The sequence below is a fragment of the Anabrus simplex genome, chromosome 9 (assembly GCF_040414725.1).
Source record: "Anabrus simplex isolate iqAnaSimp1 chromosome 9, ASM4041472v1, whole genome shotgun sequence".
In the NCBI taxonomy this organism is placed as follows: Eukaryota; Metazoa; Arthropoda; class Insecta; order Orthoptera; family Tettigoniidae; genus Anabrus; species Anabrus simplex.
Window position 1 is genome coordinate 15664236 of NC_090273.1, and position 22356 is coordinate 15686591.

At 39.9% G+C, this 22356-nt stretch overlaps 2 protein-coding genes across 3 annotated transcripts in view; one reads left to right on the forward strand and one right to left on the reverse strand.

Moving 5' to 3' along the window:
• Positions 1 to 22356, forward strand: part of LOC136881127 (transcription termination factor 4, mitochondrial) — a 132752-nt gene that overhangs the window by 79652 nt on the left and 30744 nt on the right. The window contains exon 1 of one of the 2 annotated variants that reach the window (XM_067153788.2): positions 18177 to 18495. The exons of the other annotated variant lie outside the window; for it this stretch is intronic. The gene's annotated coding sequence lies outside the window, so the exon portion shown is untranslated. Of the gene's footprint in view, positions 1 to 18176; positions 18496 to 22356 lie in introns of those variants that run through there. 2 annotated transcript variants of the gene reach the window in all.
• LOC136881128 (RNA-binding protein 7) overlaps positions 1 to 22356 on the reverse strand; it is a 59355-nt gene that overhangs the window by 29595 nt on the left and 7404 nt on the right. The gene's annotated exons all lie outside the window — the stretch shown is intronic.

Below are 22356 nucleotides of genomic sequence, written 5' to 3' on the forward strand. Positions count from 1 at the left end.
TAAAAACCCTTGGTTTGTTATGGCACCCATCGAGTGATCGAATCCAATTTGTCGCCCCTAAACATACACAAAAAAAAAAAAACGTGGACAAAGCGGAAAATACTGGCCAGTGTAGCCGCAATATATATGACTCACTTGACTTACTAGGTTCTGTCATAGTAAGATGCAAAATAATTCAACAGTTGTGGGAATTACGAGTAAATTGGGATGAAACATTATGTGATGAGCTCCAAGAACAGTGGCAGCAAATACACAACACATTTTCATCTCTTAATGATATACACATCCCTCGTTATATTCTCGGAAGTAATAATAGCACCCGTACAGAGCTTCGTGGATTTTCAGATGCTTCAGAGCAAGCCTTTGGTGCCTGCATTTACTTGCGATGTATGTACACCAAAAGAAACGCAACTGTTTCATTGTTAACTGTAAAATCTTGAGTAGCACCATTGAGAAAAGTATCCTTGCCATGTCTTGAGCTGTGTGGTGTCTTACTCCTAGCTAGGCTAATGAAGAAAGTGAGGAGTGCTATCGAAGACAGAGCAGAACGTGAATTCTATTGGACTGATTCTAATAGAGTCTTAGCTTGGATAGCTGGACCACCTAACTCATGGAAGACATGTGGGAAATTGCGTTTCTGAAATACAAGAGCTGTCTGATACAAAGAATTGGAGACATGTTCCTACTCAAGATAACCCTGCCGACATCATTTCAAGAGGAGTTGATCTTCAAAATTTGAAGCTAACTCGGCTGTGGTGGGTGGGACCTTCATGGCTTAAGGAACCTCAAACCACTTGGCCAGAATTACAAGAAAATGAAGCGAAGGAAGTACCAGAAAGAAAACGTGCTAATATCAGTCTACTTTCCGTGCATTTGCCATGGGAACACCTTCTGAATTATTCCTCCTTATGGTCAAGGTTCTTGTGAACCTCGGCATATGTTCTAAGATTTATATACAATCTCAAATGCAGTGATACGAGACAACGCCTGACTGGAAGTCTGACAACCACAGAGCTTAATAAATCTATGAATGTCATTGTCCATAATGTTCAGCTAAGTACTTATCATAAAGAAATCAAAATGCTGAAACAAGGTTGGTCAGTTCCTGTTGATAACAAGTTAAAATTTCTGCACCCTTTCCTGGAAGCCAATTATGTGCTCAGGGTGCACGGTAGGTTAATGGCTCCAAAGCACCATGTAACAAAACTGTTGATATTGTACGAACATCAAAGGTTATTACATGCCGGCCCTCAATTGCTTCTTGCATCTCTAAGACAACGCTTTTGGATACCCAGCGTGCGATCTGTCATCCGAAAGACCATCCATAAATGTCTTCGTTGTTTCAGACTGAAAGCTACAACAGAACAGCTCATGGGTCAGTTGCTTCCTGCACAAGTTGAACCAAGTAAGCCATTTTTTAATTGTGGTATAGACTATGGTGGACCATTGTACATCAAGCAAGGCATGGTACGCAGCAAGGTGAAGATAAAAGTTTATATTGCCTTATTTGTATGCTTGGCTATTAAAGCAATTCATCTTGAGGGTGAGCAGTCTTACTACAGAGGTGTTCATGGCTGCATTACGAAGATTTTTAACACGGAGAGGTAGATGTAGTAACATTTACAGTGACAATGCCACATGCTTCGTGGGTGCAAAAAATAAACTCAAGGAATTGCATCTTCTATTTAAGTCACAGAGTCATCAAAATGAAGTACTCAAGAAGGAATTGAGTGGCATTTTGTCCCCCCCCTCAAGCACCACACTTTGGTGGATTGTGGGAAGCCGGGATAAAATCAGTGAAGTATCATTTAAGGATAGTGGTGGGGAACACAGTTCTGACATTTGAAGAAATGTACACACTCCTCACACACAGTGAAGCTTACCTCAATTCGAGACATATCACTCCTTTACCTAACAGCACTGATAAATTCTCCTTCTTAACACCTGGCTACTTCTTAGTAGGTGAGCGTCTTATTTCCATGCCGGAGTGAGATTTGCTTCCAGGTCCAGTGTCATGATGCAGACAACAGGTGTGGAAAAGATGGTCTAGCGACTATCTGTCCCAACTTCAGCAACACAGTAAATGGTCTACAAGACAACCCAGTCTACAAGCTGGTACATTGGTAATTGTGAAGGAGGACAATTTACCTCTTGTGTGGCAGACTGGGGTAATTGAGACTGTTCATCCTGGGGCTGACGGGCAAGTTCGTGTTGTATCAATGCGCACTCCAAAGAGTGTGTACAAACGTCCTATTAAAAAACTTTGTTTCCTCAAGAATAATTTGTTCAATAACATTTAAAATTGTTCTTTTAACTTTTAAAATATCCTGAACCATTTTCTTGCTCATGTATGTTCCTTCGTTGTTATTTATTTGTAGTTTTATTGATTTTGGTTACGTAATTTGTCCATCAAATTAGGTGCGCGGCATGTTGGTGATACGATCTGAGACTGATACATGTTCTTTGGATTGTTATTTATTTTAATTGCATCTTGTTATTCTTATGTTTTTATGTGAAAATAAACATGGCTCTGCACAAAACAAATAGTGTTCCCAGGGAGAAGATTTGAGTACACAAACTGTAGAAATGGTGCAATGTACAAAACTGTATCAGCAGCATACAGATATTGTTTGACAAAGATGTTAATTCCCATAAGGAACCTGAAATATTTGTTTCGAATGAGTAAATTTATAATTTCCAATAACGGACCAACTATATTGGTATGACAGATATCGTTTGGAAAGAAAGAATGGTTTACAAAATGAAACTAGGCTAAGACAAGGGAGTGTACTGTCACTTCTTTTGTTTCTAATGGTTATGGATGAAATTGTAAAGGAGACAAAGGAAGCATATGGTAACAGGGGGATCATGTTATTACTATTTGTAGATGATACTGTGGTCTGGGGAACAAACAGCTAAGAACTAGAACAACTTGATGCAATCAATAGAAAATTAAAAAAAAATGGTATGAAAATCACTGCAGAGAAAAGCAAGACCTTGATGATATCAAGAGGAGAAAGACAAGGGAAAGGCAATGTGAAAATTGGTGGTCAAAGCCTTGAAATTGTTGACAGTTTCAAATATCAAGGGAGTGAATTAATCCAGAATACAAGGCTGAACCTGGAGATTAGCAAGAGGTACAAAAGGCAATGCAATCTACCAGAGCGTAAGAAATCTTGTCTGGAATAAGGAAGTACCAAGGAAGTGTATAGAGAAAGTACAAAATGTATTATGCACCTATATTGACCTATGCAGCCGAGACCTGGACATAGACAAGTAGGGAGGAGAGTAGAATTAAAATGAAATACCTAAGAAGTATGATAGGAAAGACAAGAAAGGACAGATTTAGATATGAAAATGTGAGAAAGGGAGTAGGAATGGAAAACCTAAATGAGAGAATTGATAGCAGTAAACTAAGATAGTCTAGATATGTAAAGAGGATGGAGGAGGAAAGAATACCAAAACTACCACTAACAGAATAATCAGTTCTCTAGAGTACAAGCGACAGTACACTCCCCTGTCTTTGTTTAGTTTCATTTTGTAAACTATTCTTTCCAATCGGTGTCCGTACATTCCTTGCACCATTTCTACAGTTCGTGTCCTGTACTCAAATCTTCTCCCTGGGAACACTATTGTATACAGATGTAAGATCTATGAATGTCATGACCAGATCCTTTCCATATGATGAATGAGAAAAACCTTCTACATGTCTCTCAGTCATGGCCATCCATCAGTACTTCACATCACAGCCTGCATGGTTGCTAGGTAACATTGTGTCACTGAGGTTGATAGCTGCAGTTGCTTAAGTGCGGCCAGTATCTAGTAATCGGGAGATTGTGGGTTCGAGCCCCACTGTCGGAAGCCCTGAAGATGGTTTTCCATGGTTTCCCATTTTCACACCAGGCAAATGTCGGGGCTGTACCTTAATTAAGGCCACGGCCGCTTCCTTCCACTTCTTAGCCCTTTCCTATCCCATTGTCACCATAAGACATATCTGTGTCGGTGCGACGTAAAGCAGATAGCAAAAAATAGAAAACATTGTGTCACACATTTTGTATAGGTAATTTCCTTAAGCAAATTTTCGGATGACCCCCACCTGTAAGTATGTCAAAACACTGAAAGAATGGAATTTGTAAAGTACTGTAATAAACAACTTTTAAATGTAAAATTAAGACATACTTGCTGATTGTAATATACTATGTTATACTGTACCATAAGTAGGAAGTGGATTTTTATGTGCTAAAAACGTATAATAATTTTGTGTGGCTATTTCTAGCCGGGTGCAGCCCTTGTAAGGCAGACCCTTCAATGAGGGTGGGCAGCATCTGCCATGTGTAGGTAACTACGCATTATTGTGGTGGAGGATAGTGTTGTGTGTGGTGTGCAAGTTGCAGGGATGTTTGGGACTGTTAAAAAAGTTTAAAAAAATATTTATTTTTGACGTGCTAAAGCCTGAATGACAATAATGATGTTCGTTGTTTAAAGGGGCCTAACATCTAGGTCATCGGCCCCTAATGGTACGAAATGAGACGAGATGAAATGACAAATTAAAAGCCCAAAACATCCAGTGACCACAATTCAAAACGTGAGGACGAAGAATGAATGGATGGATATGAATTTAAAACGAGCAATGGAACTGACCCACAGTGCCTCACGTGCACAGAAGTTGGCGCAGAACAATAATATTACTGACCATGGGACTGCTTCTATAGTACAATACTGAATCGATGATACTTGTAGTCAAAAGGGGTCCACAAAACCCAAATCATCAACGGCCCCTCACAATGGTACTTATCGCTAGGAAAGTAGAACCATGGTATTTGTCATGTTGCGGTACTAATCAAGAGTAACGTAGACTCTTAGTATTCCACACATTATGGTACTACTCACAGGTAATGAAATTTGCACATGTATTACAGACCTACGCTGTTTTGCACATTGCGGCATCATTTACAGGCAACGCAAACCTATGGTGTTCATCACATAAGGGTATTAACCACAGGGACTCATACTATCCCTTGGTGTTCAGTGGGTACTAATCATAGGCAAGCCAGAACCATGGGTTCCCTCATTCCATGGTGTCGCCCATATAGTGCTACTAATCACAGGTACTGTAAAAACCGTCGCGCTCTCGTTTGCCACTAATCACAAACCTATTTGGTAACCAACATAGCGGTACTATGCGCAAGTAGAAGTGACCCATGATGTTCCCCGCGTGGTGGTACTAATCACAAGTAGTTTCATGGTTCTAATTTGATCATCCCTTGGTCGCCCCTTTTAGTCGCCTCTTACGGCAGGCAGGGGATACCGTGGGTAAATGTGTCTGCGTCCCCCACCCATAGGGGGGTCTAGAGCCTAAAAAGATTTGATAAGTTTTAAATATTCTGCTTTAAATATCACATAACCACCTAGGTTCAATAGGTAAATAAGTATAACATATTATATCAAAATAGGGTACTACCAAATGTGCTCCTTGAGGCAAATGGATGTGTGTGTATGGAAAAGTATGATATATTAATTTTTGATGTGCCAGAGTAGTAATGTTTTGTTTAAATATAGCAAAAACAACCCATATATGAAAAATTTGCACCAGCCTGTAATCTCAAATCACGCACTGGAATATTAGTTTCTAGAAGTAGTCTCAGAATTGCAGTGAACAACAAAGGTCATCTCCAAACTGTTCACCTCTAAAGAACGCCTTATGCTGCGAGAACAATCGCTCCACATCCCAGGAGGCAGATGTGCATATTAAAGAGAGTAATGTCATAAACACTATCACCATTATTTTCACCAACATGAGAACCCTCCAATACTCAGCAACTTCACACATTTTTAAAAACCTTTTGTTTTTCCTGAGGACAAATTTTTATATTTAACCCTTAATAGTTCCTGTTCCTGCGAGGCAGAGTGAGTCTATAGTTTATTTTCAACAGCAAGCACCTTCACATTTTCGGTCAACAGGTTAGTGGATTCTTCAAGTATATCTATGGTTTTACTCAAGAAACTTAGATTGGCAGATATAAATGCCAAATCATTTTTCAAAGAACTGTCTTTCAGTAACTCTTGAAGAACTTTTAACTGACGGCAGATCATTTTCATTAAGTGCATTCACATTGGATCCAAAATTTTTGCAATTGTATGTGCAATATACCATAGCGCTAAGTTAGGTGCCCCACAGCGTGACAACAGGCAAAAATATAGTCCTATTGTATTTTACACCTTTTGGCCAAAGTAAGTGCATAGCTTCATTAAACAACCTAGCTACAGCGAGATGGTTTGCAGCAGGCATTTCTTTACATGCTAGCAAATAAGGATGTTCACAAGCAGTTTTGTCATTCTTCAACACACAAATTGCAACATTTCCTACTGTTCTGCCACTTGAATCAGTGGTTTCCTCAATGCTCACCCACAGTACTTTGCTATCTTATACTGCCCGGATTCTTTGTAAAGTTTCTTCGTAACATTTTGGGAGACAGTTTCTTCCTTAATGCGGATTCGTCTGGAGGCTCAAAATGAATGTATTTTGTTAGGAATTTTTCTTGGTCCCAGATTACTTACTTCACAAAGAGGAAAGTTGTTGCAAACAAATGCTCTACATACATCTAAATAATACTGGGAATGTTCGGATGGGCATACATTTGAAGAAGTTGGTTCACCTATATGTAAATGTGCTGAACGCACATGCAAAGCAGCTGCAATGTGCTTATTTCCATTCAAATGCTGAGTCACTTGAGAACTGGGAATAACATCAATGAGGTTATTTATTTGAAGGTATACTGTACAGCTATCTGGTAGATATATTTGCACTGTTGTACTTTAATCTTGGATAGTAAATATCTATCTCCTCACTCGTGATGAAACTCCCTCTCGCCATTTAGTGGCTAGCTATTATCCACCAGACGCCTGTTAAATTTTAAATACTGTTTTCAGAAATTCAGTGAACAGGGAAAGTCACACAACACAGAACACTGAGCAAAATCGCTGTTGCATTATGTAATTATATTATAATTTACTTAATAACAGGAAAATGAAATGGCGTATGGCTTTTAGTGCCGGGAGTGTCCAAGGACAAGTTCGGCCCGCCAGATGCAGGTCTTTCGATTTGACGCCCGTAGGCAACCTGCATGCCATAAGGAGGATGAAATGATGAGGACGACACACACCCAGCTCCTGTGCCAGCAAAATTAACCAATTATGGTTAAAATTCCAGACCCTTCTGGGAATCGATCCCGGGACCCCTGCGGGCAGCATGCTAACTATTTAGCCATGGAGCTGGACAATAACAGGAATTTTACTTTTTTTTTAAACGAAAATTTCTCATTTCCCATCCAAGGAAATGTAAATTGTAGCTTGTACGCTTAAACCCTGTACCTTTGTAGGTTGTAACACAAAAATTATAATGTGTCAGTTTTCTTTGGGTGGTGTGCTAAGTCCCAACTGACGAGCCCAACTTAGCACACGAGGGCGAAACGCAGGCAACCAAGAATGAGTTAGCTGTAGCGATGGGTCGAACCAGTTCATTCCTATGAACTACTTCACTCATTCACACTCTTTACTGTGAACCGTTCAAATGAAGTAGTTCATTCATGTAGTTCATGAAGTAATCAAGCCTGATGAAGCTGCTTAGTATGTCGTTCAGCAGCGACTTCGTTCACAGTATCTCACTCACTCAATAAAGCTTCATAATACTTAATAATATTACCAACAGATGGCAGAGCTATGTAATTATGAGCCAAATAGCTTACTTGCTTACAGCATCTAGATGATGGTTGATAGGGACAGGGAAAAGATAAAGATATAACGAAGGAAATATATTTAATCTAGGGTCATCTTATTCGCATGATGCACTCAACAGTGTCTTTATCTGCCACGTGATACCTGTTTTAGCTGTACTCTGGCAGAAAACACCAGGGTTACCAACGTTATTCATCATATCATAATATTTTTTCCTCTTAAAATACAATCCGAAATAGAATGAATATGATTACCACTGCCATAAATATATATTTATCTATCCTGATGAATCTTTGATATAGTTATCCTCCTGTGGGCGGGGGCGGTAGAATAACACCCACAGTATCCCCCTGCCTGTCATAAGAGACGAACTAGAAGGGGCCCCAGGGTCTCTGAACTTTGTAGCGTGGATTAGCGACTACGGGGCCCTTAGCTGAGTTCTGGCATTGCTTCCACTTACTTGTGCCAGGCTCCTCACTTTCATCCACCCTATCCAACCTCCCTTGGTCAACTCGTGTTCTTTTCTGACCCCGACGTTATTAGATCACTCGAGGCTTAGGGAGTTCTTCATTTTCACGCCCTTCATGGCCTTTGTCTTCCTTCGGCCGATACCTTCATTTTTCGAAGTGTCGGATCCCTTCAGTTTTTTCTCTCTGATTAGTTTTAATAGAGGATGGTTGCCTAGTTGTACTTCCTCTTAAAACAATAATCACCACCACCACCACCACCACCACCACCACCACCACTACCACCTTTTATATAGTGTGCTGTCACTAACAAGTAGCTCTCATTTTTAATTGAAGTTCACCCATCCATTGTCAATACAACCGCTTCTGCAGACGACATCGCAAGCATAACACAAGCCTGCGAAGTGTTTAAAGTTTTCAAAGATTGTACTGAGAAAATGAGCAGCGAAAGACTGGTCACTGCGTCAAAAGTTATACTCCTCATTCGGTCATTGAAAAGATGGTGTAGCAGATTCATCAATAACTCTGAAATTCGTGGTGATATGAAACAGATGGCCGAGAAGCTAGTGGAAGAGCTAAATCGTCGTACTTAAAGCACTCTCTATAGGAGAGACGATTCCAGTTTCAGGTCTTTAAAAATGATATAAAGTCCATTCATTTTGATTTATTATTTAATTAGTCTTTTCCCCAAGTGCAGTTTTGTTTAATTAATTAAGTGTTGTGTATGAGATGAACGCTCCTGCAAGGAAGATCTTCTTTCGACTGTGGATTCAGCGCACGTTTTACTTCCAGATTCACAAGGCAAGCATTTTATTTGCATGTCTGCTGCGCTCACTCTGTCGGATTGTCAGTGTCTTCGTAGGCTATATATCTTTATCGGTGTAATAACACAGTTGACAGGTAGGATGGGACTGGGAGTAAAGGAAGAAATGAATGACGTAGCTAGACTCAGAGAAGGGAAGAGAGAGAGTGAGCGAGCGACAGACAAATCGAATGAGTTGTGAATGATATGAAGTTTTTGAACTGTGAATGATGTGAAGTGTGAGAACTGTGAAGTGTTTGAACTACCAGTTCATTGAAATTGAGTGGTCAGTTCACACTTCATAGGAGTGAAGCGTTCATTTTGAACGACTCATTCACGAGCTACTCATCACTAGTTAGCTGGAAAAATGTCCAAGAACGGACCATTATATTGGTATTATAAATTTACTCATTCAGGACAAATATTTTAGGTTCCCTATGGGAATCAACATCTACATCATTTGATGGTCAGGCAGGCATCTATTTCTGGAAATGAGACATAGCTTTCATACTGCATTGGCACTGCTGGTGGCTTCAAATAGCCTATGCCAGGGATGGCGAACCTTTTCCATCAAGTGTGCCATTTTAAGTCTGGTTTATTATCGTCAACTGTTGACTGTGCCACTTGTTATTTTCCTTTAAGGAATGGCTACAACCTACGACACCCATACCCCTCGACTTTCTTACCAAATTCCCAATTATGTTGCATAATATGTTATAATTTAATTAATTAATTAATTAATTAATCAATTTATTTATTAGATAGATATATTGTAAATACATTTGACTGCATGTTCCGTGGTCGTATTTTGCAAATACTGCAAAAAATACATTTTTAAATATGTAAGTCTTGAGAATACCTATTATTATTTGTAAATAAATAATAAGCTCCCATTGTAACATACCTCGTCATTACATATTTATCACCGGGTGAGTTGGTTCAAGTCCCACTGTCGGCAGCCCCGAAGATGGTTTTCCGTGGTTTCCCATTTCACACCAGGCAAATGCTGGGACCGTATCTCAATTAAGGCCACGACAGTTTCCTTCCCACTCGTAAGCCTTTCATATCCCATCGTCGCCGTGAGACCTATATTTGTGTCAGTGCGACGTAAAACAAATTGTAAAAAGATAAATATTATTAGATATAAAGATCAAAAGTACTAATATTGCTAATGGAGTTCACATCCTCCATTAGCTTCATCATCTTCCCATGTTGTCGTGGTTCGTATGCTCAACAATTTCATTTCTATCTCATCACATTTCCACAAGGAAATAAAAAACAACTATCCTTGCTTGTAAGGTCACATCCATGCTTTCATCAAACATACTGCATACATCTGGGAGTTATCCAAATTAGTTTTCAATTGCTCCGAAACTTCTTCACTCATTCTTATTATTCTATCCTTGACACCAGTTCATCTGGCTGGCATTCCTTTAATTCTGTTAATTATTTATGTTTGTTAAGGAAGTTTTCAAACAATGTACCGGACATCAATAAAGAAGTTTATTTCAAGAACGCACCGCCAGGAAGCGGTTTCCCATGTACGCTGGACTATGCAGTGAGACAGATGGAAACAGCCGCACAAAAGAACTACTGTAGGTTGTTTTGTGTAATGTTAGATATTTTGTGACACGAACTCTCTTCTTTCTTCATTTGGCATGGAACAAACATTTGAATGATTAGTCTTGAAATGGCGCTTTACATTAAATGTGAGGGACACAATTGTTTCTGTTTTCGAACACAGGCAACATCTTTCTATCAGTCCGAATTCCCTCGTCCACTGTTCTTGAAAAATCTGGTCACTACCTTTGTTAAGTTTCTGTTCTTTTCGGCACCGAAAACATGTTTGCGAGGTTCGTAAACAAAACCACCAGAAAACGGTACTGTTATCCCACTTGACATTCGGACATATCAGTGTGGCAGTGTAGCTATATTGCACGTCCGGATGGAATTAGTGTTTAGATTTTCGATATTTATTTCTTACACGTGAAACACTAAATTATATGTATTGTCTGTGGTACAAGACATATACTAAAACATTATGTTCTTGTGGCGTGCCACGGAAATCGTGTTCACGTGCCACCTAGTGACACGCGTGGCATAGGTTCGCCATCCCTGGCCTATGCAGTGGCCTCCACGGTATGCACTATCTTCCAAGTCCCAACTGACGAGCCTAACTTAGCACACGAGGGCGAAATGCAGGCAACCAAGAATGAGTTAGCTGGAAAATTTATAATGTCCAATAACGGACCATTATATTGGTATTATAAATTTACTCATTCGGGACAAATATTTTAGGTTCCCTATGGGAATCAACATCTACATCATTTGATGGCCAGGCAGGCATCTATTTTTGGAAATGAGACATGGCTCTCATAGTGCATTGGTACTGCTGGTGGCTTCAAATAGCCTATGCAGTGGCCTCCACGGTATGCACTAACCTTGCGTCTTGGGTGGTGTGCTAAGTCCCAACTGACGAGCCTAACTTAGCACACGAGGGCGAAACGCAGGCAACCAAGAATGAGTTAGCTGGAAAATTTATGTCCAATAACGGACCATTATATTGGTATTATAAATTTACTCATTCAGGACAAATATTTTAGGTTCCCTATGGGAATCAACATCTACATCATAATAGCCTATATACGATATGGTACTTCTAAACTTGCCTTGGAAAAGGTTAGGGCATAACCTAAAGGTGACGTGCAATTCCTTGGGTACTGGGAGAACTGTGAAAAATGGGCAACCAGTAACTAAATTCGTAAAGGTCGGCATAATCAACCTTATGACTGACAGGAAAGGCAGAAGAATGGGATTTTATAGAGAAAGAGGATATAGAAATGACAGGTTTGGCAAAGTTAAATGGAAGGGAGAAAGGAAAGAAGAGAGTGACGAAAGGATATACACTAGACTAGAGTGGTGGCAGAGAGGCAGAAAATGGAGTGTGTTTAATAATTTCAAAACAGCTAAGAGTATGTGGCTATACGAAGGTCGATCAACTATAAACAGGATTTTTGTTCCTGAACATCAACAGTTGATAGGACTGAGCCCGCATTTCTGCTATGCTTAGACGGGGCCATTAGAGTGGGGAGAGTATGCTGTTGGATATTTCTTCAGTAACGCTCATGATGTCGGAGCAACAGGTGCACCTCTCCACTGCCACTGAGCAACACATAATTATAAAATTTCTTGCTCGTGAAGGAGTTACAGCGGCGGAAATTTGCCAGAAATTGACTGCACAGTTCGGAGATAAAACATTGTAAAGGACGTGTGTGTTTGCCTGGCATAAAAAGTTCAAGGAAGGACGAGAACGTGTGGAAAATCAGCAACATGATCATCGTCCTCGAACCAGCATTACAGACGAAAACATTTGTGCGGTTAAGGAGGCATTTTGCTGATTGATTGTTTGCATGAGCGACGCACAATCAATGCTGCTTTCTACTGCGAGCTGTTGAACAAGGCGAAGGTTACATATCACCGCAAAAAATGAGACCAACCGATTCGACAGGTCATCCTCCTCCAGGACAATGTGCAGTCCCATACTGCAGCTCTGTCTCCAAGCTACAGGAAATGCACTGGACTACACTTGATCATCCTCCTTACAGCCCAGACTTATCGCCCTGCGATTTCCACTTGTTTGGACCACTAAAGAAGCTCTATGAGAGCAACAATTTGAAGATGACGCTTGTGGAAGACTTCATGCACAACTGGCTGGTGACACGACCCTGTCCTTTTTACGATGAGGGCATCAAAAAGCTGGCCATACACTGGCACAAATGCATTTCCAAAACAGGAAGCTATGTTGAAAAATAAATTGTAATTGCCTTGTGTTTTCCAATAAATGAATTTAAATAAAAAATAAAATACATTTTATATTTTATCCCCCCTCATAATAGATACATTAGTGACAGGGTAATGAAAATTGGACTGAGAATGAGGAACGAAGTGAAGGACTTCATGCAAGTGTATGCACCACAGACAGGGAACAAAGAGGAGGATACAGAGGAATTCCAGCAGAAACTAGAAAAGGAGTGGAAGTGATTAAAATGGGAGACTTAAATGCATATGTGAGAAACGAAAGGACTGTATGGATATGGGAAAAGGAATGAAGGAGAGAAACTAGTTGAGTTTTGTGAGAGGAATGGAACAATTGTGGACAACACATGGTTTCAGAAAAAACAGCAGGAAAATGACAAGATACGGCTTGGGTGAGAGAAGAAGAAAAATCAGTAATTGATTATTTTCTGGTGGAAAGAACAAAATGCAGTCAGTTGATGGATGCAACATCTTCACCAGAAGAATTTGATGGAGATCTTAAGAGTTGCATTAGCAAAAATGAGAGTAGGGGAAAAATGGAAAAATTAAAGGAGATAAGAGATAGTAGAATAAAAGTGTGGAAATTAAAAGATAAGAATGTACAGGAAAATTTATGGAGAGACTGAAACAAAAAATTCCACTTACTGTAGTAGGAAATATGGAAGATGAATGGTCTAACTTCAAAACAGCATTTGTATCTGGTGCAGAGAGTACCTGTGTTAGAACATCGACGAGGGTGAAAGGAAAGGAGACATCGTGGTGGAATGAGAAATTGATAAAAGCAGAGAAAGAAAAGAAGAAAGCATGGCAAGAATGGAATACAGATAAAAAAAAAGAAAACAAAATGATGAATCTTGATCATAAAAGGAAATGTAAGAAACTGGTAAGAGAAGAAAAGCTCGGAAGAATTTACAGAAAAGACGGAAACGGGTGGAGCTGGCGGTAAAAGAATGCCGTATGAAATTATATGAAATAATAGGAAAGAAAGAGTTTATACAAAGCTGATGAAAGAGGAAGGTGGAGAGTTTATAACTCACCCACAATTTTTTTGTTTTGTTTTGCAATTTGCTTTATGTTGCACGGACACGGATAGGTCATATGGCAACAATGGGATCGGAAAGGGCTAGGAGCGGGAATGAAGCGGCCGTGGCCTTAAGGTACAGCCCCAGCATTTGCCCCATATGAAAATGGGGAACTATGGAAAACCATCTTCAGGGCTTCCGACAGTGGGGTTTGAACCCACTATCTCCAGATTGCAAACTAACAACCGCACAACCTTAACCGTGCGACCACCTGCTTGGTCCAGAGCTAAAGAGAAGATGGAAGGAGTATTTTGAAAAAATGCTGAAGAAGAGGAATTGTGCAGAGTAGACTAGTAATACGGTGTGATGGCTCAACAGTAGATGGTGTTATAACAATGTTAAGAGGTTGAATTAGCAGTCCGTAAAATGAAAATGAGGAAGGCGCCAGGGATGGGTGAAATTAATGTGGATATGATACAGGCTGCTGGACCTATTTGCCTACAACGGGTGAACAGATTGCTGAAGTGCATAAGGAAGCAGAAACATGTGACAGAAGACTCTGGAATGGGAATAATAATATCAGATTTAAAGAAGAACAAAAAATTTGTGAGATAACTAGAAAGGAACCACACTCTTCTCACAAGTGGCAAAAATTCTGGAAAGGATATTACAGAGGAGAATGAAAAGGAAGGTAGTAGGAGAGTTGCTTGAAAGAGGAACAACATGGCTTTAGAAGTGGAAGATCTACAGTGGACCCGATCTTCAGCATGAGGCACTTAATGGACAAGGATTGGGAATATGGAAAGGAAACATTCATCTGACAAAGGCATACGACAGTGTTTCCATGGAGATGGCGTGGGAAACCATGGTCATAAAGAGAATGGGTACACAAACTGTAGAAAGGGTTAAAGCAATGTACAACTTTATCTGCAATTTATGGACTCCGGTTGGAAAGACAGAATGGTTTGTAAATAAAACTGGACTAAGACAGGAGAGTGTACTGTCACCTCTTTTGTTTCTAATGGTTATGGATGAAATTGTAAAGGAGACAAAGGAAGCATATGGTAACAGGGAGACAAAGTTATTATTTGCGGACAATATTGTGGTCTGGAGAACAAACAGCAAAGAAGTACAAGAACAACTTGATGCACTGATCGAGAAAATTGGAAAGTATAGTATGAAACTCAGCGCAGAGAAAAACAAGACCATGGTGATAACAAGAGGAGAAAGACAAGGGAAAGGCATTGTGAAAATTGGTGGTCAAAGTCTTGAAATTATTAGCAGTTTCACCTAGGGAGTGAACTAATGCAGAATACAAGGCTGGACATGGAGATTAGCTAGAGGGTGTAACAGGACAATGCATTCAACCAGTGTAAGAAACACTGTCTGGAATAAAGTACCAAGTTATATAGATTTCACCCAGAGAATCAATCGTGATGTAAACATAAGCACGTGTTTGGATTAACGTTTATTAGTTAGTGCTGCCGTTGGACACCTGTGTGGAGGCATGAAACTAGTTCGTTAGCCACCTCATGGCTAATGCGATCTTAGATGCAAAATGTCCGAAATATAAATCCTCAAATAATTTAAGTCGGAGAAAGATACAAAAACTACTTGTATTCATTGTTATTTGATATAAACAAGCATTTCAGACTACTCATGCTTGACCTGCCATTTCTTAAGCTGCAAGTTTGGGGAGCAAGCAGATACAATGCGTGAGTGAGTGAAAAATTACTTGTTCTTGTGCAAAATGGATCACCAAGTTGAGTTCGACAAGCATCGCAAAGGGAAACCTTTGAAAAGTGGCAAGAAGACAATTGTACTGAATGCGTTTCATAAATTTTGTGAGAAATACGCGACTTTAGCTTTAAAGGTTTTGCGAAGTTGACATCCGAGTTCAACAGTGTTTCGGAGTGGATCATTAATACTGCGCGCAGTGAACAACTGCAGAAAGGATTGGTAACAACACCTGGGAAATCGAAGAAGCGCCGACTTGGAAGGAGTTCGTCTTATTTTATCTTATTCTGATTAGGTAAAGTAGGCTTCTGCACTTTTTTATTGTTCTAATATTGCCTTTTCTATGCTATAAGTTCCCCTCTAGAATTTTATTTTATTAAAATATTAAAAGTGTGAAGTTTTACTTGTATGCACTGATCTGGTTGATTTATTACGTATTTATAAATTCAAATCTACCTTTCTTTTCTGATATGTTAAATATCCAGATGCCATTTAAGATTCATTGTTGTTTATTTTTCGCGGAGAGTGAGTATAATTAGTCTTGTAATCCGCATCACAATTGCGTGCCAACTACATGTTGACATCGTGCCAACTACATGTTGACATCAGTGGTATCCGGCAACAGTCTATGTAGAGTTAACACTGATTTAATCACCGCAATCAAGTAAGGACAGTGCCAGATGTACTGAAGGACGCGCTACCGCACCAGATTTCAGTCTTTGTTCACTGCCCACATGGTTCCTTCCATGTGCTCGGGAGTAGCCCAGTGATTCTCCAATCAGCATTCAGACTGTGGATGGATACATACGGTTACACAGCGTTCTTTGTTTGCATCAGGTTCGATTCTGTCGGTGACGGCAGAATAGTGTAAAGTGATAATATACAAAATGTATTATGGACTCATATTGACTTATGGAGCTAAAACCTGAACAATGAAAGTAGGGAGGAGAGTAGAATTCAAATGAAACGGAATACTTAAGATGTATGATAGGAAAGACAAGGTAGGACAGATTATGTAAGAAAGGGGGTCAGAATGGAAAACCTACATGAGAGATTTGATAGGAGTAAACTAAGATGATTCGGACGTGTAAAGAGGATGGAGGAGGAAAAAATACCAAAACAGATGAAGTTTGAGGGAAAGAGAGCGAGAGGGAGACCTAGAATAAGGTAGATTGATTTGATAAAGAGTCCAAGAAGTCTCTTTTTTTCTTTTTCTTTTTTTACAATCTGCTTTGCGTCGCACAGACACATGTAGGTATTATGACGACTACAGAATAGGAAAGGGCTAGGAGTGGGAAGGAAGCGGCTGTTGCTTTAATTAAGGTACAGCCCCAGCATTTGCCTGGTGTAAAAATGGGATATCACAAAAAAGCATTTTCAGGGCTGCCGACAGTGGGGTTCAAACCCACTATCTCCCGAATGCAAGCTCACAGCTGCGCACCCCTAGCCTCGATGCAAGACGAAGAAACCTGACCTGGGACAAAATGATGGAAGAGGAATGGGGAAGGAGAGTGGAAGGTGGAGAAGTGCCATAAATGCAGGAGCTGGACAAGGGGAAAAGAGGAGGATGATGAATTTTCTACGTACCATTGCAATAATTTATAATGCAGTTTATTTATGAATGCAAATACCTAAATTATGGCGTATGTCAGTGCTTCAAGATCCTGACTCTCAAGGGGTTAAGGATGATGCAATACTGCCTGGGTGAAAAAAAAAAAGTACTAGTAGAATTGTACTTGTTCTGGAAAGGGAATTGTAGTTGTAACGGAGCTAAAAATAGTTCAAAATCTTGGCCACCTTAGGATATGTTCTTTGAACAGTCTTTTGGGTAATGAACTCTTGAGTTTCGGTAAATTATCAATCATTAATTAACACGGGAATGGCCACTGCTTTTGTTTACAGTAAAATAGTTGCAGTACAGTGTGCCACATCAGGATAACTGCTTTTGTTTTTCAGTACAGCAGTGAGGCCAGCCTGGTTTACTCAAATTCTGAAGTACCGTGTATTGTGTTACTGAAAAAGTAGGGATTGTTTAGAAATTGAGACTGGGTAAATATGATGTAAGGTTTTGCTTAATTCAAAGTCATGGTTCATTAAAAAAAAAAAAAAAGGTTATTAAGACCCTTCAGGTTAAAATAAACAAACCAAGTTCTACTGCAATACAGTGTTACAGTCATTTGCTATAAATCCTACTGTGCTGTTTGTTGAGCAGAATTCCTTTCACGAAAGTTACACTACCACTACAAAGAGCAAGCAGTAAGCTACTTTTCCTTTGGCAACTAGTCTTCTTACGCCTTATCCTGTTTCAAACGGGGCTGTGTCTTTTAATGAACCTTTTCCATTTCTCTCTGTCTTTGGTAATTTCCTCCTCCAATCTTCCCGGATAAACTTTATCCATCTTTTGTTAGACAATCATTTTGCCCTCATCTTCCATCTTCAGAATCTTCTTCACCACCTAGTTCTAGTCTCTGTACGAAGTGACCACACCATCTGGACCTGACTGCTTGGATCTTCTCTGCTACCTCTGTAACTTTCAATGCACAGGGTGAGTAGAATAAAGCGGAACCACTCCATCTTGTGAGCGGGAATTCCTGAGTCAGTCGGCCGGTGACGAAATACAGTGCCGGGTGTACTCAAGGACGCACTACCGCACCAGATTTCAGTCTTTGTTCAATGTTTGCAACTGTGGGACGTGTTTCGTTGGTGACATTAGTACAGTGTGTGAATTCAGTGAAATGCCTCAGGTGGCTCAAGTTGGGTATCGGTATTCTGTTCCCCAAAGAGTATTCATTTACGATTCATATGTCCATACAGAAAGTGCGAGGGCCATAAGGAGATTATTTCAAGAAGTTTCATGATGTTCAAGTTCCAAGTCGGACTTCGAAACATAGATTAGGAGGTGCTCTTGATAAGAAATGTAATAAACCACGTACAGTACTACCACAACAAACTGTAGGTAATACCGGTAACGCTCTGGAAAGGTCTCCTACAAAATCACTTCGATGACTTGCTCAGGAAATGAAAATTTCCTATTCTGTACGAACGGGTACAAAGTTACTGAAGTTAAAGCCGTATAAAATTATTGCAGTGCAAGAACTTAAACCGGAAGAGCCTGCATTACAAATGCGATTTTGTGAATGGGTTTCGAAAGTGAAACACGATGGAGAATGTTCTTTTCGGACAAATAGTGGTTTCACCTAAGTGAGTATACAATATTAATACCAAAAAGAATTGTTATTGGAGTACTGAAAAGCCTAATCAGTTTCACCAAGTACCCCTGCATGATGCAAAAACAGAAGTGTGGTGTGCTATTTTTTTTCTTTTTTTACAAGTTGCTTTACGTCGCACCGACACAGATAGGTCTTATGGCGACAATGGGACAGGAAAGGGCTAGGAGTGGGAAGAAAGCGGCCGTGGCCTTAATTAAGGTACAGCCCCAGCATCTGCCTGGTGTGAAAATGGGAAACCACGGAAAAACCATCTTCAGGGCTGCCGACAGTGGGGTTCGAACCTACTATCTCCTGAATACTGGATACTGGTCGCACTTAAGCGACTGCAGCTATCGAGCTCGGTGTGCTGCTATTTGTTAGAATTAGCTTATGCAACAATGCGTTTACTGCAGACTTCCTGACAAGCAGGCACCTCCCATGTGCAGGCCGCACTGGCACAGTCTTGTAAATTTTCCCTTCAATCTCCCATGTATCCTGTAGTCACATGGCACTGCTGCCACTTCTCCAGCCAGCTTGAATCCAGCTATTTAAGACATTTTCTACATTTTGATTTGATAATTAGCTCTCATGAAAAACATTGCTAACCAGTTGCATTTCACATTTCAAAAGCCAGTAGGTCACAACTTCTTTTTGCTAGCAGTTTAATGTTGAAATGAGATAAGTTTCAAACGATGACTGGGAAGAAACAGCTGTGCCCTTAAGGTACAGTCGTATGAAAATGAGAAACCATGGAAAGACATCTTCAGGGCTGCCAACATAGAAGACAAAACCACCATAACCCCGAATGCAAGCTTAGAGCCACATGGCCTGTACCACATAGAAAACTACCTCAGTAAAGTCACATAAAATTTCTAGACATATATTTAAACATGTACATATGGTTTTTTAAATAATAAAGATATACAAGTGCAATGCAAAATCTGCAACAATGTTTTATTTATTGGACATGTCGTCAGACACAATACTTTCATCACTAACATACTTGAAGGGAAAGTGCTGGGAAAGAAAGGGAGAGGAAGACCTAGGATGAAGTATTTAGAAGACATCGTGATTTAGAGAATCTTGGGAAAGATGATATGGTAGATTCCCATTGTGGCCTATCTAACAGTTATGGGTGCTACTGCTCAGCTTAAGGGTGTTCAGCCTGACAACCCATGAAGGATTTCTGTGCATTTGCTTGTCAGCAGATAATGAGACAGTCTGCTGTCCCTGTCGTGGATATTAACCTGATACTTGCTCTTAACAAAGAACTGATATAAATATTAATCCTCAGTACTGAGCTGCCTCCTCTGCCTATTTACACCGTATCAAAGTCCATCTTCTCCACAATATCCACTTATTTACAGGCTGACGTTAACACAAGGTATTACATATTGCATATCAAATTTTATCTGTAAACAGTTAATTAAGGAGAACTCTAAACTATAACAAAAATGTGGTATCGTACAAGAGCGTTATTAGTGTAGCATATCCTTGCTGTGGAGGTGATGTTTCAGGATCTTGATGTTGAGGTTCATTCATTCATTGCTCTGAACTTGAGCCCTACATGCGAAGGCGGATCAAATATAAACAGGAATTTGAATGTACCGCTGCTATTAGTAATAATTCTGAGGTGGGGCTTTGCCAGAATGTTGGTGGGGGTGTCTGGAGAAGGGGTTTGCGCATGCAAATGATGGAGAGCTGGGCTGTTTCAGTATGCCTGAACTTCTTTCTAAGTCCTATCTTGATTTCCTTATTAGATTCCTTTATTTTAGACACCTGAGATTTACAAATATTAAAAACCTATTTCTTTCCAATCACCAGAATTAAACATGGAATGATTAATAAGAAATACTACTTTAAAATGTTGAACTTTCGGATACAGTCTTTGAAGTTGGCTAATCAACCTAAATCACACACTATATATCTGTTTTATCGATTATGAGAAAGCATTCAACTGAGTAGTCTTGAACAAATTATTTCCATTACCGGTACTGGAAAATATCACATGCTAAAAACAGAGGCGAAAGGCAGCACTCTGAACTGGTGGTAGCTACTTGGTTCCATCAAGAATCTGCAAGGTGTCTGTTAAGGGTACTTGCTGTCACCAGAATTCAATATTTTTGTTGGTGCAATACTCAATAATGAGGTCTTGGGAGGAACAAACATGTCTTTAAGAAGCAGATCATTGTGTGTGTGCTTTGAAATCTGCAGACAATCAAGTACCACTAGCAGGAAATCCGAGTACCCTCAACAAGATGATCCTATGAATATGTGAAGTGTTTGACAAATATGGAACGAAAATCAATGTAGCAAAGAAATAAACAATGTCCTTAATTAAATCAAGGAAGGATGTCAAATTTCCTGTTCATGGTGAGACACTGGAACAAGGATCTTCTTTTAAATAACACTGGGCGAATAATGTCGAACAATAGCTACTATCACCTGATGTCACGGTGCAGCTTGGGATGACAGAAGAGTTTTTAAAAAAGCACTAAAATGCACACCAAACCTACAACTTTGAAGTGATTTGTTGAAGTAAATTTGGTCAGATTGTGAATGGGATACTGCTTAAATCCAGCCTGGCAAAATTGCGTTTAGTAATGCAAAATGTGGTGCTGGAGATGCCTGCTCAAGATCCCCTGGGTGGATTGAATCGTAACAGTGGAAGTAGTGAAGTAGAGAAGGAAGAGTACTTCTTACGCAGTTGTATGAAAGATGACAAAGGCTTGCTATGGCACATAATAAAAGGAAGACCCGAGGGAAGAAAACAGCAAAGGAAGGGTTCATCACACTTTTATAGATCACCTAAAACAAGAAGTAAGAGTTCACACATGTAAGCAACTGAAGATGTGGACCAGCCGGATGCTCGATACACTATGGAATGGAGAACTGAAGTTGGTAGAGATAGTACTATCACATCCAATAATCGGCCAAATGTACAAGTTAATTACAAAATAATCAGCTCGCTCCAACACTGGGGCAAAAACTGGTAATTTCACGACTGAAAAGGCTGAAAGAAATTAACTGCTGAATAGAGGATGGATCCTACAGTGGGTGTGGACATAGAATATATCCACAGGATCTCTTGCCTGTTATAAGAGAGAACTCCCCAGGGGCTCTCAATTTGGAAGCATGCATTGGCAACTATGAGTCCTTGCTTCCACTTTTACTACCCTCCACACTTGCGCCTTACCTATCCAACCTCCCTTGAGTAACCACCGTTTTCTTCAGACTACAGCAGTTTATGAAGTTTACGAGGCCTATGAGGACTATCATTTACATACCCTTCGTGTCTTTCTCTCAACAACCATTTTCAAAAGGTCAGAAATTTTTTCCTCTGCTTACACAACTATTAAAGGGGATGGCTGCGAAGTTGCACTTCCCTTTAAACAAAAATCACCATCACCATTCAGAATACCAATGCCTCCTTTTCTCATAACTTCTAGTTATAAACAAAATTGCCCAAATATCAGGTTGTTGTGCTTCCAAAGCTCTTATAGGCTTCAGAGACGTGATGTTCACATTTGCGACACATGAGAGCATCATTTCTCACAGGATGAAATGTG